Source organism: Corythoichthys intestinalis, chromosome 13 (assembly GCF_030265065.1).
Source record: "Corythoichthys intestinalis isolate RoL2023-P3 chromosome 13, ASM3026506v1, whole genome shotgun sequence".
NCBI classification, from domain to species: domain Eukaryota; kingdom Metazoa; phylum Chordata; class Actinopteri; order Syngnathiformes; family Syngnathidae; genus Corythoichthys; species Corythoichthys intestinalis.
In genome coordinates this window covers 4,845,719-4,862,626 of record NC_080407.1, presented here as the reverse complement: position 1 = coordinate 4,862,626, position 16,908 = coordinate 4,845,719, and positions in this window count along the sequence as shown.

Here is a 16,908-nt window from a genome sequence, read left to right as displayed (position 1 = left end):
TTTTGTTTGAAAATTTTACAAATGTTAATACAACGAAAACATTAAGAGGGGTTTTAATATAAAATTTCTATAACTTTTACTAACATTTATCTTTTAAGAACTTTTTCTATCCATGGATCGCTTTAAGAGAATGTTAATAATGTTAATGCCATCTTGTTGACTTATTGTTATAGGTTAATAAACAAATACAGTACTTATGTACCATATGTTGAATGTATATATCCATCTTGTGTCTTATCTTTCCATTCCAACAATAATTTACAGAAAAATATGGCATATTTTATAGATGGTTTGAATTGTGATTAATTACAATTAATTACGATTAATTAATTTTTAAAATGTAATTCACTCGATTAAAAGTTTTAATCGTTTGACAGCCCTAGTAAAAAGATGTCAATGATGTGGAGGTGGGGGAAACACCACTTATTTTGCTACCAAATGTCCGACCTGCATCAGAGTTAGCATAACATTAAACTGCGTGAACTTGCTCACCTGCAAAACCACTGCGATCAGGTTGGCCTCCACAAGGAACAACGAGGTCAAGCTAGCCTCCCCTCATTTGGATAACTGTTTGCATTATGGTATTGCAACATGGTGACTTCAGAGTGCAAGTCCCTTTATTTAAAAAAAAAAAAAAAAAAAAACTTGGAGCTAAAGAAATATGTGAAATGAAATCAGGGCCGGCCCAGGCCATAAGCAAAAAATTGCAAAGGGGCCCATATTTTTTGGCCCACCATTTCGTCACAGTGTACTGTGAAAGCCATACATGCAATCCAACCCATACGTCCATATTTTGTATATTAATCAAGATTTTGTTGCACTGCATACTTCAAACTTCTCACCCCAAATAATTGTCAGAACTTACAGTAGATAGCGCCAAACCTTTTTCTAAAAGAGGAAAGAAAGAAGTTAAGGAAGGACTTTTATTTTTTTTAGGCTTGTAATCAAGTATCAAAACTCACAAAAGTCAAATAAAGCTAACTATAGTAAACAAAATAGAATACAAATTAAACAATTGCCAAATTGGGGGGGCCCCCTAGTGGTCAGGGGCCCTAAGCAGCTGCATAATCTGCATATAGGCTGGGCCGGCCCTGAATGAAATCATACATCAGAATTTCATGAGAGTACTTTGGTTCAAGTCATGGGGTAGTCTAGTATGCCTCAGATCGAGATCGGTCCTTCAGCATTTTGATGTTATATCGTCCCTACCAATGTTGAGGCCAAAACTACTCCCTTGAGTTCTTCAATGTCGAGTCTAAATCACTTTTTTCATCTTACCTGTCCTTCAGCTCACTTTTTGCATTCAGGCGCACGTCGAAAAGAATAAGTGCACAGAGCAGAAATCTTCCCGCGGAAAAGTGTTGATGATTATCAGAGCAGAACACTGCATTATTTATCACACACTCTTTCAGGGAGAGAGGAGCATGACATTTTCTGAATTTTCATATGCGTTCCACCTTTGCACCTTCAAATTTGCAAATTTAGCGTCTGCGTGTCATCGACATGGAATGTACAGGGCGTACGTATTGCACAAAAGCGTTCATAACGAGACAATAATAAGAGCTGTTTTGGCGTGCGGTGAAAGCAATTGCCATCAATCGCATCTATTTTAATAAACTTCCAAGTTGAAGGTCGCCTCGCACGGGCCGCCAGTGTGCAAAAGTGCTCCGATGCGTTATGAATTAGTCAAGGTTAATAAAGCCTTTTGAATTTTTCACACAGGCGTAAAGTGCTTTAAATCCGTCCAACTCTTTTCGGGGGCCAATACGCTCCACGTTCAAATTGGTAGACAAAGTGTAGACTAACATGATGTTGTGAATTTTGCTGTGTCACTTTTTTTGTCATATTTTTTTGATGACGTTTGTCCGAGCGCCGAACAAAAGCGAGCTTGGTTTGCCTCTGGAGGGACGATAGGTCCAACGATGTGTACACACTGCCTGCATTATGCATATTTCCTATGAATTATTCGGTCAAAATTAAATGGATGCTTTCTGCATGAAAAATGCATCACGGTGCAACTTTTAAACGGTGTTTCCCTGCCTTCGACCCACTTCTTACAGGGAAAGTGGAACACAAATCTTGACAAGCCGAGTATCTAAATGAGTTTATCACCGGACTTAAACCCATAGAGCAGGGTCTGGCACGCCTCCACATTTGTTCCGGCCCCCTGAACAGTTTTTAGTGTTATTTATTTCCTGGCTTTTTTCTTGAAGAACCCATAGACGGTTATTTAGTTATTATCTATTTAATTAATAGTGTTGTTATTATATTACATTATATTGTATTTTATGCTGTCAAATGATTAAAAAATTTAAGCGAGTTAATCACAGCTTAAAAATTAATTCATCGTAAGTAATCGCGATTCAAATTATTGTTGGAATGAAAAGATAAGACACAAGACAGATATATATCAACATACAATACATAAGTACTGTATTTGTTTATAATAACAATAAATCAGCAAGATGGCATTAACATGATTAACATTCTGTTAAAGCGATCCATGGATAGAAAGACTTGTAGTACTTAAAAGATAAATGTTAGTACAAGTTATAGAAATTTTATATCAAAACCCCTCTTCATGTTTTCGTTTTAATAAAATTTGTAAAATTTTCAAACAAAAAATAAACTAGTAGCTCACCATTGTTGATGTCAATAATTACACAATGCTCATGGTGCTGAAACCCATAAAATCAGTCGCACCCAAGCGCTAGCAGAGGGTGACAAAACACCAAAAAACACAAGTAACAAATGGACATGACACTGTGCTGTCATTTTAATCTCTTTGAGCGGGGCATGTGCGTTAAATGCGTCAAATATTTTAATGTTATTAATTTTAAAAATTAATTACCGCCCGTTAACGCGATAATTTTGACAGCCCTATATATTATATTACATTAGAATATAATATATTTATTATTATTATTTTTAGAGATGTCCCGATCGATCTGGTCCGATCACGTCATTTTCAAAGTATCGGAATCGGCAAAAAAAGTATCGGACATGCCTTTTTTTAATATATATATATATTTTTTTTAATTAAATCGTTTTCTAATTGTATTTAACGTTACAGACATAATATGTTGCAATCATCCAGAGTCTTTAGTTTAGGCTTAAGGTAGGGTTATCAAATTTATCCCGTTAACGGCGGTAATTAATTTTTTTTTTTAATTATCACGTTAAAATAATGGCGCTGCTTTACCTATATATAGAGCTAAAACGCAGCGTAAAATGAGTAGAGTCGGTTTTGGCAGCCTTTGGAACCTTGTTTTAATTGGCTAAAGCCTTACAATCCCTCTCCCTACGATTAGAAATACCGTGGGAAGCAATGTGGGGAAGAAATTTAGTAATTGATCTTTTTCTGAACACCCTATGTTATTTCCCAACGCAGAGAAGATATATCAATTGGTACCACTACGCACAGTCATGGTTGCACTTCCCATCATGCATTTGGGCAGAACAGTTAAATGGCTACAGTATCATTTACTATAAGCTCAACAAATACACTAGATGGCAATATTTAGTCACAATATACAAAGTCACATTTATCCTTTAAGAATTACAAGTCTTTCTATCCGTGGATCCCTCTCACAGAAAGAATGTTTGTGTAATGTAAAGGCCATCTTGAGGATGTATTGTCATAATAAACAATTACAGTACTTATGTACTGTATGTTGAATGTATATATTCGTCCGAGTTTTATTCATTTTTTTCTTAATGCATTGGCAAAATGTATATGATCGGGAAAAATTATCGGGAATGATTGGAATTGAATCGGGAGCAAAAAAAAAAAAAGCAATCGGATCGGGAAATATCGGGATCGGCAGATACTCAAACTAAAACGATCGGGATTGGATCGGGAGCAAAAAACATGATCGGAACAACCCTAATTATTTTTATTTTATTTACTTTTGTTCCGTGAAGAATTCAGAAAGGGTTATTTGATTGTGGCTTTCTGAAAAACAATATTTTTTTACATTTAGGCACTCCTGCAATCGTCACACTTTTTCTGTTACAAACTGACCCGGCCCCTCATAAGAGAAGAAAAAGTTATGTGGCCCTCACAGGAAAAAGTTTGGGGACCCCTGCCATAGAGTATGCCGTTATACCTCCAAACAAAACGAGCGACTGCAGCGAGGAGAAAAGAGGGCTTTCCCAGTACTCTCGGTTTTGTCAAACTAGTTTGTTGACAGCAAGTAGCTGCAAGCACGCGCAGTAAATTTACGCTACTTGAGCGTTGTTGTCATAACCTTACTGAGGAGCTGTCGTTTTATTGAGACTGCTTCCTGTTTTAGTCAGGAAAATATTTAGTGTGGTTGGAGCATAATTCACACTTGTTTTGATTATTCTAATTATTCTCGTCAACACTTGTTTCATCGACATTGACTGTCATAGACGTCCAATTGTGACTTGGACCAATCAAAATGAATTGGCCGTACCTGACAGCAGATAATTGTCTTTGTAATGAAATTAATATTGGCTTTTTACAAACTGATTTTGCTTTAGAAAGCAGTTATACAGAGTTGAATGATATTCTTGTCCAAATTTTCTCAGCATTTTATGGCTTCAGTGAAAATTTCCAGCTAAAATTTAAAGCGGGAGTAATATAACATGGGATTTCTTTATGTACACTGGTTTGAAAAATTATCTGAACCATTTCTCACTTTCCTGCATAAAATCACACAGATGAAAAAAACGTGTCTGCTTTAATTAAAATCACCCAAACAATTATAGGTTTTCATATTTTAATGAGTATAGTAAGCAAACAATGACAGAAGGAGGGAATAAGTAAGTGAACTAGTGCTGCAACGATTAATCAATTAACTCGAGTATTCGATTAGAAAAAAAGATTCGAATTAAATTTTGCTGCTTCGAGTATTCTTTTAATTGAAGTGGCGTTGTAATGGTTTGTTTTGAAAGTGTTTGCATTTAGTTTTATTGATTTGGGTGGATACACTGCCCTCTAGTCTGCCTCATTTCACGTGGCTGAATCCAGCTGTTAAGACCAACATGAGCTGAATTTTTGTTTGAGCTAATGTTTTTTTAATGCATTCGTAAAGTATATGTAGCCGTTTTTTTGTGGGAATGTGTCTGAACCATTTGTTAAGAGCATTGTAAAAACAAAAAGTTAGCGTTTTATAGCATTTAAGCTAGCAGACTTTTGCTATGTAAGTTAGCCAACTGTTCTTTTGTTGTACATGATCCTCATTTTTTAATATTTTTATACCATTTGAGGCTCAGCTCAGGTATTTTAATTTATGTTCCTTATCCGATTACTCGATTATTCGAACTAACTAGTTCATCGATTAATCGACTACTAAAATAATCGATAGCTGCAGCCTTAAAGTGAACCAACACATTTATTACACATTATTTTATTTTGTGACGCCCCCTTTGGCAGCAATAACTTCCAGACGTTTCCTGTAGCTGCAAATCAGTATAACACATCAATCAGGAATAATCTTGGCCCATCTTTCTCTACCAAACTGCTGTAGTTCAGTCAGATTCCTGAGATGTCTGTCATTAATCACTGTATTTAGGTCATGCCGCAGCATCTCAAGCCCGGGCTTTGACTTGGCCGCTCCAGAACGTGTATTTTGTTCTTCTGAAACCATTCTTAAGTTTTACTTCTGTGTTTTGGATCATTGTCTTGTTGCAGCATCCATCCTCTTTTTAGCTACAACTGTGTGACAGACAGCCACAGGTTTTCCTGCAAAACATTTGAATTCATCATGAAACATCTTCCATTAATGATTGCTAGTTGTCCAGGCCCTGAGGTAGCAAAAAAGCCCCAAATCACGATGCTCCCTCCACCATGCTTCACGGTGTTGATGTTTGTGAGCTGTTCCATTTTTCTTCCACACATGACTTGTGTGATTCCCAAATAATTCAACTTTGGTTTCATCAGTCCACAAAATATTTTGCCAAAACGTCTGTGGAGAGTGCAGGTGCCTTTTTGCGAACATTAAACGAACAACGTTTCATTAGACAACAATGGAGTCCTCCCATGAACTCCATTCTTGGCCATAGTTTTACATATAGTTGATGTGTGCACAGAGATATTGGACCGTGCCAGTGATTTCTGTAAGTCTTTAGCAGACACTCTAGGGTTCTTTTTTTACCTGTCTGAGTATTCTGCGCGGAACTCTTGGCATCATCTTTGGTGGAAGGCCACTCCTTGGGAGAGAAGCAACAGTGCAAACTATCTCCATTTGAAGACAACTTCTCTGACTGTCGATTGATGAACATCCAGACTTTGAGATGGATTTGTATCCTTTCCCAGCCTTATACAAATCAAGAATCCTTGATCGCTGCTCTTCAGACAGCTCTTCTGTCCAAGCCATGATGCACATCAGACAATTCTTACCATGTAAGTGTTTGTTGGGTATAAAACTCGTTCTTTAACTTAGTTATTTACCCAAGGCAAGCTGACAAAAGGCAGGGCATGAAGTGAGACACAGTCAGAGAGTTTACGTTTTTCAACCTGCAGGTTGGGAGAGCCAGGAGACATGTTCCGCGACCAATGTCTCATCGAAGTCTCTCTCCGAGCTCCCCCGCGTTGCTAACTTTTATTGAGGGCTTGTTGCTGGGCAGAATATAGTTACAACACTGTTGTCCAACGTGGCAGTTTCGATCGGGCAAGTTCCTTATTCTAGTCATTGATTTAACAGTCACACTCTTGATTGAATTAACAGTCACACTCTTGAGCGGGCAAGATATCTTTGTTTTGAACACACATTTGTACTCAAAGTACTGTAGCTTGGTGGAAAAGTACTGAGACGTTGTGTGATGAATCAACATATGTGTGTGTATCTATTTATCAGAAAAATGTGAGCAATTGCCGGTAATAAAAATGTAAGCACATGATTATGGGCTAAAACTGTATTCTTCATAATAGCTTGGGAGTGCGCGTATAATAGCTGTGGGAGAGCAAACTGGCATAATATATTTGGCATACAAAAACAAGCTTATCTTAGTGTTTTATAGTGGGCAGGGCAGCTTTGAACCACTCATCAGTGATTGGGCACACACCTGACTGAAATGTCTCCTTAGCCACAGGGTTCACTTACTTATTTCACCCCTTTCTGTCATTGTTTGCATGCTATCCTCATTAAAATATGAAAACCTATAAATGTTTGGGTGGTTTTAGTTAAAGCAGACAGTTTTTTCATCTGTGTGATTTTGACAAAGATCAGATTTGATGGGGATTTTATGCAGAAATGTGAGGAATTCCAAAAGGTTCAGATACTTTTTCATACCACTGTATGTGCCAATTACCGTACTGGCCCGAATATAAGACAACCCCCTCTTTTTCAAGACTCAAGTTTGAAAAAAGACTTTTTGAACACCAAATTAATTTTTGTACAGAAAATAATTACAGTACATCCGAAACAAATGATTATAACAATATATTTGAGAGAAAAAGCATGCTATATTCCCTTCAAATCTTGATATCTGAACATTTTAATATGTAAGCTAAAGTGCAATGACATCCGTTAATGAATGGCTTCTGGTTTTTGAAATGTAAATAAACCAATCTATTGTGATAAAACAAAAAAATTGCAATAACTGCATTAACCATCAAAGTGAAGTCTAACTGGAACTGTTGTCTTGAAACAAATCTGAATAAGGAAAAACATTGCAATAATGCAAACTGGTTAAACTTGAGAGTAGCTGAGATCTGTTATGACAGAACATCGTTTAAATGATATCTGGCGCCATCTAGCGTCGTGAATGGGTATAATGTCTAGACCGCGAATATAAGACGACCCCCTCTTTTTCAGTCTTATTTCAATGCAAAAAACAGTTGTATATTCGGGCCAATACGCTAGTTAACTAATTGTAAAAAATAATCAGTGATTTGTCGACGAAAATATTTCTTTGGGCAGAAGTGTAGCATATTTACCGAGTGTATACAGTTTCTGTCAAATTCTACTCCAACCTGATCTATTTTGAGTGGGAATCCAACGAGAGTGTGATAGCGATCCACTGCCTGGGGAAGTAGGTAAAGCAAAGGTATGCGGAAAAGAAAAGAAAGAGGACATGGTTTTTACTAGTGTCTGGGTCCGATTCCCACTTTCACGGATCATCGCTTGGCCTTGACACATAAAACCGACCGTGTCAGTCCAATTTTCCAAACTGAAACGAGAGTCTGAAAACGGGATGAGAGCGAGCGGATAATTGGGAAGAAAGTGGAAGCGGGTTAATTCAAGGTCGCAGGTTTGGTTTACTCGTCGTGGCAACCGCACAGCCAAATAGAAGCGGAGATTTGTTTTTGTTCTGCCTTTGTTTGTCTGGCAGAGAGACCGAGAAGGTGTGCGTTGAAGAGAGTTTGCGGGTTAGATTGCGCAGTCCGATAAGTCTGTGCACAGTTCTCGGATTGTCGGAGGAATGTAACACTAGAGTAAGTGCTCTAATAAATAAAAGCCTTTCAACAAAAACTGTAAAGAGGAGGGGGTTGAGTGGTGAGCGACTGGTAGTACAGTATGTTTGATCCACCGGTTATTACAATCTATTTGGATCGGTCGGCTGGGTAATCCTAAACAGATGCATTCACTGTCGCCCCACCATGTTATGCAATCAGATTTGAGCCTACTGGTCTGCAATTCAGACATGGTAAAGTGCCCACACTGTACTTACAGGAAGTGGAAATCCAAATCACTTGTGTGCAAAATGATAGCGTGCCTAGCATTCGTGCTTCAGTGTTGGGCAAGTTGAGGCGGCGCACGCAAATGGGACATAATTGACATCTTTGTATCAGTGTGTATCCTGAATTTGAAGCGGATTTGACTTGTGGGGGCCAAACCACCTGCAACATAATGGCTGCAAAACATGGTTTAGAAAAACAAGCATTAAGTAGAAGTCGTTTATTTTTGGAATGTACAGTCAATCAGCGTACTTTTAAAAAGTTCTCAATGAAATAGAAACTATCATTTCCATTAGGTTTTGCTTTTCCAGTGTTTTCTTTGCGCCTCATTAACTGTCAAGTTGCACCATCCGCACTGTTTGCTTTAGTTCTTTATAAAAACACTTTTACTGCGCTTATTTTCTTTGTGGTCCTGAGCAAGGAATTCCCTTTCCAAAGCTGTTGAAAACGTGAACAAATAGTTGTCATGCTTATCGTATGTCTGTAGATGCGCGAGTATGAATCCGAGATGATACCTTTCAACTTTAACCTGTGTAATTGCTTTTCTGTCTTATTTTTCTCCAAGCGCTCGACTAACTCTCGCCACTGACCCGAAGCGCCTTTTCACTCGTGTGTGAATAGGTCAGACTTTTCCCAAGCAACATTCTGTATACTACGTTTACCATATATTTTTTTTTTTCACACTGTCAGCTGCAAGAAGGGCAGTTCAGGATACTATGCTGTAGGGCTGCAGCTATCAAATATTTTAGTAATCGAGTAATCGAATAAAAATTATATCGACTAATCGAGTAATCGGATAAAACATTTTTGGGGGGAAAGAGCAATTGTAAATATACATGAGAAAAGACATTTAATCCAATATTGAACCATTTTCAGTTAATCAATGTCTTTATTTTCGATGTACATTGTTGAAAACAGCCAACAATTGCATCTCAGATGTGACTAGAAAAAAAAATTCACTGCTTTCGTTCAAAAAAACTTATAGATCTTATAAAAAAAAAAATTCTTACCTAAAAATGGCATTACGCTTGATAACACACACATCATTTAAAAGTTAGGTGTTTTTCCAACGTGTTTCAATTGAATTTCTATTTGTGTGAAGCTAGTTTTAAGTTAAACTGTAAGTCCTGGTAGGATTTTGCCCCTGCAAGTCTGTTGACAGCCCTGGCTGTACATGTAAGAAACCCCTCAAACATCTCACAGCTGAAAGTATTCTGCGTTGAGTTTGCAAACTTTCTTCAGACCAATGTCAAAGACTGTTAGATGGCTACAAAAAGTTATTTCAGCCAAAGGGGCTAACACTAGCTATTAGGTGGTAGGGTGTCCTAATCTTTTCCTCAGTTAGAATTTGCATTTTTGTTTATATATTTGGTTCAATGAGTAAAACCATGCTAATTTTTGTTATTTACCTGAAATTAAATCACTTTTTTTTCCAGTGATAAAGAAAAAAAAAAAATCAGACATTAATATGTTAACCTTTCTAAATAAAGAACCGGATAGTTAATGGAGTGTCCTAAGTTTTTTTCACATGACTGTACGTAAACTAGGGCTGCAGCTATCGAATATTTTAGTAATTGAGTAATCGACTGAAAATTCTTTCGAGTAATCGGATAAAACATTTTTTTTAGGTAACGAGCAATTATAAATATACATGAGAAAGACATTTAAGCCAATATTGAACAATTTTCAGTCAATGTCTTTATTTTCGATTACATTGTTGAAAATGGCCAACAATTGCATCTCAGATGTGACTAGAAAAAAAAATTCACTGCTTTCACTCCAAAAACTTCTAGATGTTATTAAAAAAACAAACATGTTTCTTACCCTAAAAATGTAATTACGCTCGATAACACACATCACTTGAAAGCTACGTGTTTTTCCCACGTGTTTCAATTGAATTTCCATTTGAGTCAAGCTATTTTTAAGTTTTAGTTAAGTTTTAAGTTAGTCTAAACTGTAAGTACTGATAGGATTTTGAGTTTTTGCAGTGTTCAAAATAAATGTATGACACAGGCTGTATTGGAGCACATTAGGGACCAGTATTACTTGTTTTATTCAGCAATGACTACTGAGCTAAAACTGACAGTTAGCTTTATTATGTTTTAATTTTACACCCTTATCACTCTACAGCGCTGTGTTTTTACAGATTAAATAAAGCCTGTATGTAAGACATGTTAGCCACGCATCGACAGTGGTCATAATCAATAGAAACCTAGCCCACTGAAGGGCTAACGTTACATGAGCGAGTGACTATTAGCGCTAAGAAGTCTACTTCTTAAAGATGGTGGCTGTTTACTAACGCTGCCCAGACGTGGCCGAGTCTGTCAATTCGCATCTAGTCCTAAATGCATGCGATATATATGAGACTCATCGGACACTAGCTGCTACCACACTAGCATCATGTAGTGTAGCGTAGTTATTAGCAACGTCGGCGTAGTTTGTAGCGGCTGTCGGCTGCAGTAAGTTTTTTTTTTTTTTTTTTAAATTCGTCCTCTACTCACGTGACATCAGCGCGTTGTCCCTCATTAAAAGTAGTCCGGGCAAAATGTGAGGCTTAGATCTGGCAAAATTAAACGATTCCTTAAGGTGAATAAAATAACTCGGATCAGCTTTTAAACTCGAGTTACTTGAGTTGCTCGAGTATTCGTTTCAGCTCTACTATGCTGTACTCGTGTAATGTATCATAAAATAACCCCTAGTCATCATTAGGGATGGGAATCGAGAACCGGTCCTTGTGTTTCAATTCCATGGAATCGTTTGGCAGTTTATCTAACAATTCTCTTATCAATTTTCTACGTGATTAGGTTACGCTGGTTTAGCACATGCATTGCAGCCATAAATTAATTTTGCACATTTGCACGACGCACTGTTCTATTGTATTTGACAATATTTATCTTTTTTTAATTATTTTTGAGTGCCATCAGCTCATATGTCCTTTTAAAAAGGAGGATTATATTATTTCTATTAGAAAAATATTTCAGTAAAATGTTACACATTCTTGTGTATTTAATATCGAGGCTTTGGGCCTATTTTGACCTCGTTGTGACTTTGTGACGTTCTGATTAAACAAACTCAATGCCAATCAAAATGTTCTTCTTTTTCCCCAAATTTCACGATGCTAGATGGCGCCAGATATCATTGAAGCGATGTTCTGTCATGACAGATCTCAGCTACTCTCCCCATTCACGACACTAGATGGCGCCAGATATCTTTGTGACAAGCGATGTTCTGTCATGACAGATTTCAGCTACTCTTTTTAGTTTAACCAGTTTGCATTATTTTATTGCAATGTTTTTCCTTATTCAGATTTGTTTCAAGACTACAGTTACAGTTAGACTTCACTTTGATGGTTAATGCAGTTATTGTAATTTTGTTGTTTTATCACAATAGATTGGTTTATTTACATTTCAAAAACCAGAAGCCATTCATTTACCAATGTGATTGCTCTTTAGTTTACATATTTAAATGTTCAGATATTAAGATTTGAATGAGGCAAAATAACCTGCTTTTTCTCTCAAATGTATTGTTATAATCATTTTTCGGATAGGGTTGTTCCGATCATGGTTTTTTTGCTCACGATCCGATCCCGATCGTTTTAGTTTGAGTATCTGCCGATCCCGATATTTCCCGATCCGATTGCTTTTTTTTCCTCCCAATTCAATTCCAATCATTCCCGATAATTTTTTCCGATCATATACATTTTGGCAATGCATTAAGAAAAATATGAATAAAACTCGGACGAATGTATACATTCAACATACAGTACAAAAGTACTGTATTTGTTTATTATGACAATAAATCCTCAAGATGGCATTTACATTATTAACATTCTTTCTGTGAGAGGGATCCACGGATAGAAAGACTTGTAATTCTTAAAGGATAAATGTGACCTTGTATATTGTGACTAAATATTGCCATCTAGTGTATTTGTTGAGCTGTGGCTCGTGGCCTGGGTGGGCGGGCGGGGGTGGGGATAGACGTGGGGTTGGTGGTGCGTTCCCTCCTGCCATCCCTGAAGGCCGGTTGATGGGTGCGCGGGTGGCCCTGGGGACCACCCTGGATCCCGGGGGTGATGGCTCCTTTGCTGGGCTGCGGGAGGAGGGATGGGCTTCGCTTGACCCCCTGGCCCCCCAAGGGCTGGCTGGGTGGGGGCCGTGGCCCTGGGTTGGCTCCCACGCGGCTTCTCCGCCCGTCTGCGTGGCTGTCGCGTGTCTGGTGGGGCTCGCGTGCTGCTGGAAGCGGTAGGGCATGCTCGGGCTGGGGGTCCTGGTGCCGGGATTGGCGATGGGGCGGCGTAGTGTTGGTCGCCAATGGGCTTACATTCATAAGAGATTCACATGATTACTGGGCTCTAGATCACAGAGCTGATTTGTGTACACTCTACCTCTTTCAATCACTTAGCTTATAGACACCCCCACCACTGTCCCCCTCTTTCACTGGCCAATAGGCCCCCACATAAGAAAAAAGATTTTTTTTAAAATTGAATAAATAAATAAATATTGGATTTGTTGAGCTTTCAGTAAATGACGCTGTAGCCATTTAACTTCTGCCCAAATGCATGATGGGAAGTGCAACCATGACTGTGCGTAGTGGTACCAATTGATATATCTTCTCTGCGTTGGGAAATAAACTAGGGTGTTAAGAAAAAGATCAACTACTATCTTTCTTCCCCAAATTGCTTCCCGCGATATTTCTAATTGTTGAGAGAGATTGTAAGGCTTTAGCCAATTAAAAAAAAGCTTCAAAGGCTGCCAAAATTCTCTCTACTCACTTAACGTTGCCTTTTAACTCTATGTATACGTAAAACGGTGCCATTGTAGATTGAACGCGACAATGCGTGAGTGGGTAGTGCAGCGCATGCATTAATTGCGTTAAATATTTAAGTTATTACTGCCGTTAACACGATAAATTTGATAGCCCTAGTTTAAGCCAAAACTAAAGACTCTGGATGAGTGTAAGACATTTTGTCTGTAACGTTAAATACAATTAGAAAACAATTTAATTATGAAATATACATATATTTAAAAAAGGCATGGCCGATATATTTATTCCCCGCAAATGCTAGCCGACAAACTTATTTGAATATGCTGTTACCGCACCGTACAGTAAAACGCTTGATTTATTCAGCGCGACAATCTGTACCGGCTCTAAAAGAGGCGCAATCATTTCCTTGAAATCCCCAAAACAGCCCCTTGCTTGACCTCGCTCTGCAATAAATTACAAATCTTTTTTAGTTAGCCATGAGGGAGATCATTTTCATACATAGACTTATTATTTTTAAAAAGATTACATAAAATGAGACTGCAGGCCCTAAACTTGATCTGAAGTGCTTCTTTCAAGAACTAAACTGAGAACAACGATTCATTTGGCATCGGCGAACAATCGTAAAATTCACTTTGACAGCAGCAGCACAAAAGTCCACAGAAACGCCAACGTAACGGATGAATATGATTTGTGTTGCGTCCACGCGCGAGCTTGACGTCACGATGCCCAAATCCTTTCATGCAAGCGCTGAAACCAAGGGCGTAGGTTCGCATAGGGACGGTTGGACATACATTGTATCACAAAAGTGAGTACACCCCTCGCATTTCTGTAGATATTTAACCCTATATTGCCAAATGTATCACATTTGATACACCTATAATTTCATGATTTTGAGACTAATTCAGAATTTTGACATTTCTTTATGAAAAAAAAAAAGATGGATGTAAGTAGAGATGTCCCGATCGATCGGGTCCGATCACATCATTTTCAAAGTATCGGAATCGGCAAAAAATATATCGGCCATGCCTTTTTTAAAAATCTTTATATTTTTTAATTCAATCGTTTTCTAATTGTATTTAACGTTACAGACATAATATGTTACACTCATCCAGAGTCTTTAGTTTAGGCTTAAGGTAGGGTTATCAAAATTATCCCGATAACGGCAATAATCAATTTTTTTAATAATGTATCACGTTAAAATATTTAACGCAATTAATGCATGCGTTGCACGACCCACTCACGCATTGTCGCGCTCAATCTGTAATGGCGCCGTGTTCCCTATATAGAGTGATTGAAGGCAGCGTAAAATGAGTAGAGTGAATTTTGGCAGCCTTTGGAGCCTGTTTTTAATCGGCTAAAACCTTACAATTCCTCTCCCTACGCTCAGAAATATCATGGGAAGCAATGTGGGGAAGAAAAGTAGCAATTGATCTTTTTCTTAACACTTTGTTATTTCTCCACGCAGAGAAGATATATCAATTGGTAGCACTACGCACAGTCATGGTTCCACTTCCCATCATGCATTGTGGTTGAATGGCTGCAGTATCATTTACTGAAAGCTCAACAAATACACTAGATGGCAATATTTAGTCACAATATACAAAGTCACAAGTCTTTCTATCCGTGGATCCCTCTCACAGAAAGAATGTTAATAATGTAAATGCCATCTTGAGGATTTATTGTCATAATAAACAAATACAGTACTTATGTACTGTATGTTGAATGTATATATTCGTCCGAGTTTTATTCATTTTTTTCTTAATGCATTGCCAAAATGCATATGATCGGGAAAAATTTACGGGAATGATTGGAATTGAATCGGGAGCAAAAAAAGGCAATCGGATCGGGAAATATCGGGATCGGCAGATACTCAAACTAAAACGATCGGGATCGGATCGGGAGCAAAAAAACCTGATCGGAACAACCCTAGATGTAAGTAAACACATGCATCTGCAGGTTCCATGAGAAAAAACAAACAGGATTTAGCAAGGGTTATAGATATCTGAGCGCTTATTACACATATTCATTTTGACTTTTCTTTTTACAAATTTGAAAAAAATGTTTCATTAGGACCTTATTTTTCAAATTTCAAATTTCTCTGATAATTGCTTTATATTGCTGGCATTAAAGGGTTAAGTATATCTTTTCATGGGACAATACTGACAAAATGACACTTTGACACAATGAAAAGTAGTCTGTGTGCAGCTTATATAATAGAGTTCATTTATTTTCCCCTCAAAATAGCTCAAAATGTAGCCATTAATATCTAAACCCCTGGCAACAAAAGTGAGTACAATAAGTGTAAAGCCGATGGCACTGTGGCTAACCTCCCTAGATGTAGACGGAAAAGAAAAATGAAATCATTATCATTTTACACAAAACTCCAAAAATGGGCTGGACAAGGACTAACCTAACCCTGGAAATTTGTCAGCAAAATAAGTGGTGTTTCCCCCACCTCCACTTCATTGATGTCTTTTTACATTGCTAATGGTGGATGCTGCTGGCCCCCCAAAAAACTAAGATTCCTTCCCTTCGAAGGGGGAGGAGGCAGGACGTTGTCGACATGAATCTGTCAGGGCTGTGTGTGGGACAATCCTAATTACCTACAGTGCTAGCCAAAAGTATTGGCATACCTGCAATTCTGTCAGATAATGCTCAATTTCTCCCAAAAAATAATTTCAATTACAAATGCTTTGGTCGCAATATCTTCATTTACCGTAATTTCCCAAATAGAACGCGTACTTTTTTTCCCCCAAAATCAACTTGTAAAATGAGGGTGCGCATTATAAACGGGTACATGGATGGAGACAGAAATATATAAACCGATTTTTTTTTTTATTGACACGGCCACGTTGTGTTGAAGAAATGTATGCGGCGATCCGTTGCCAACCATTACGGTACGTGACATCACCATTTTGTTTCAGTAATACTTCACTCTGATCGGCCGAATGATTTCGTCTGTTAAATTCTGCTTTTTTCACTCTTCATAAAGCACAGAATTTAGTTTTTTGAACTCATTTGAGTCTACGTTTATTGCAGCTCCGCAACTCGGACCATAACAAACGTAAGCAAGCACACAGACTTCCTGTGTCCGTCAACTATATCTGTCCCTCGGGAAACTCAAACCCAAATAACAATAGTTCCTCTTGTTACTGTCGTGTCGACAGCGATGAGCTTTCACGGATTTCCGACTTAGGGTTCTCACTTTCATTTTACCGTATCAATCCATGGAAGAAAGATTTATTCATCATGACGAAACGAGAAAGTTATACAGCAGCCTTTAAAAGAAAAGTCACATCTGTTTTGTTTTCTCCTAGACTCTGGAAAGTTGAAGTTGTCAAATCATATTATTACCGTAAATATTGTCAGTTTATGGTAATGTTTTGAACTACCAATGTGCTCTGCTTGTGCTGTGTTTGACCAGTCAGTAAAATGACATTTCTGTATCTGTACACGAGCTCTGTTTTCTTGTATTCTTCTATTTATTGCTGCTAAAA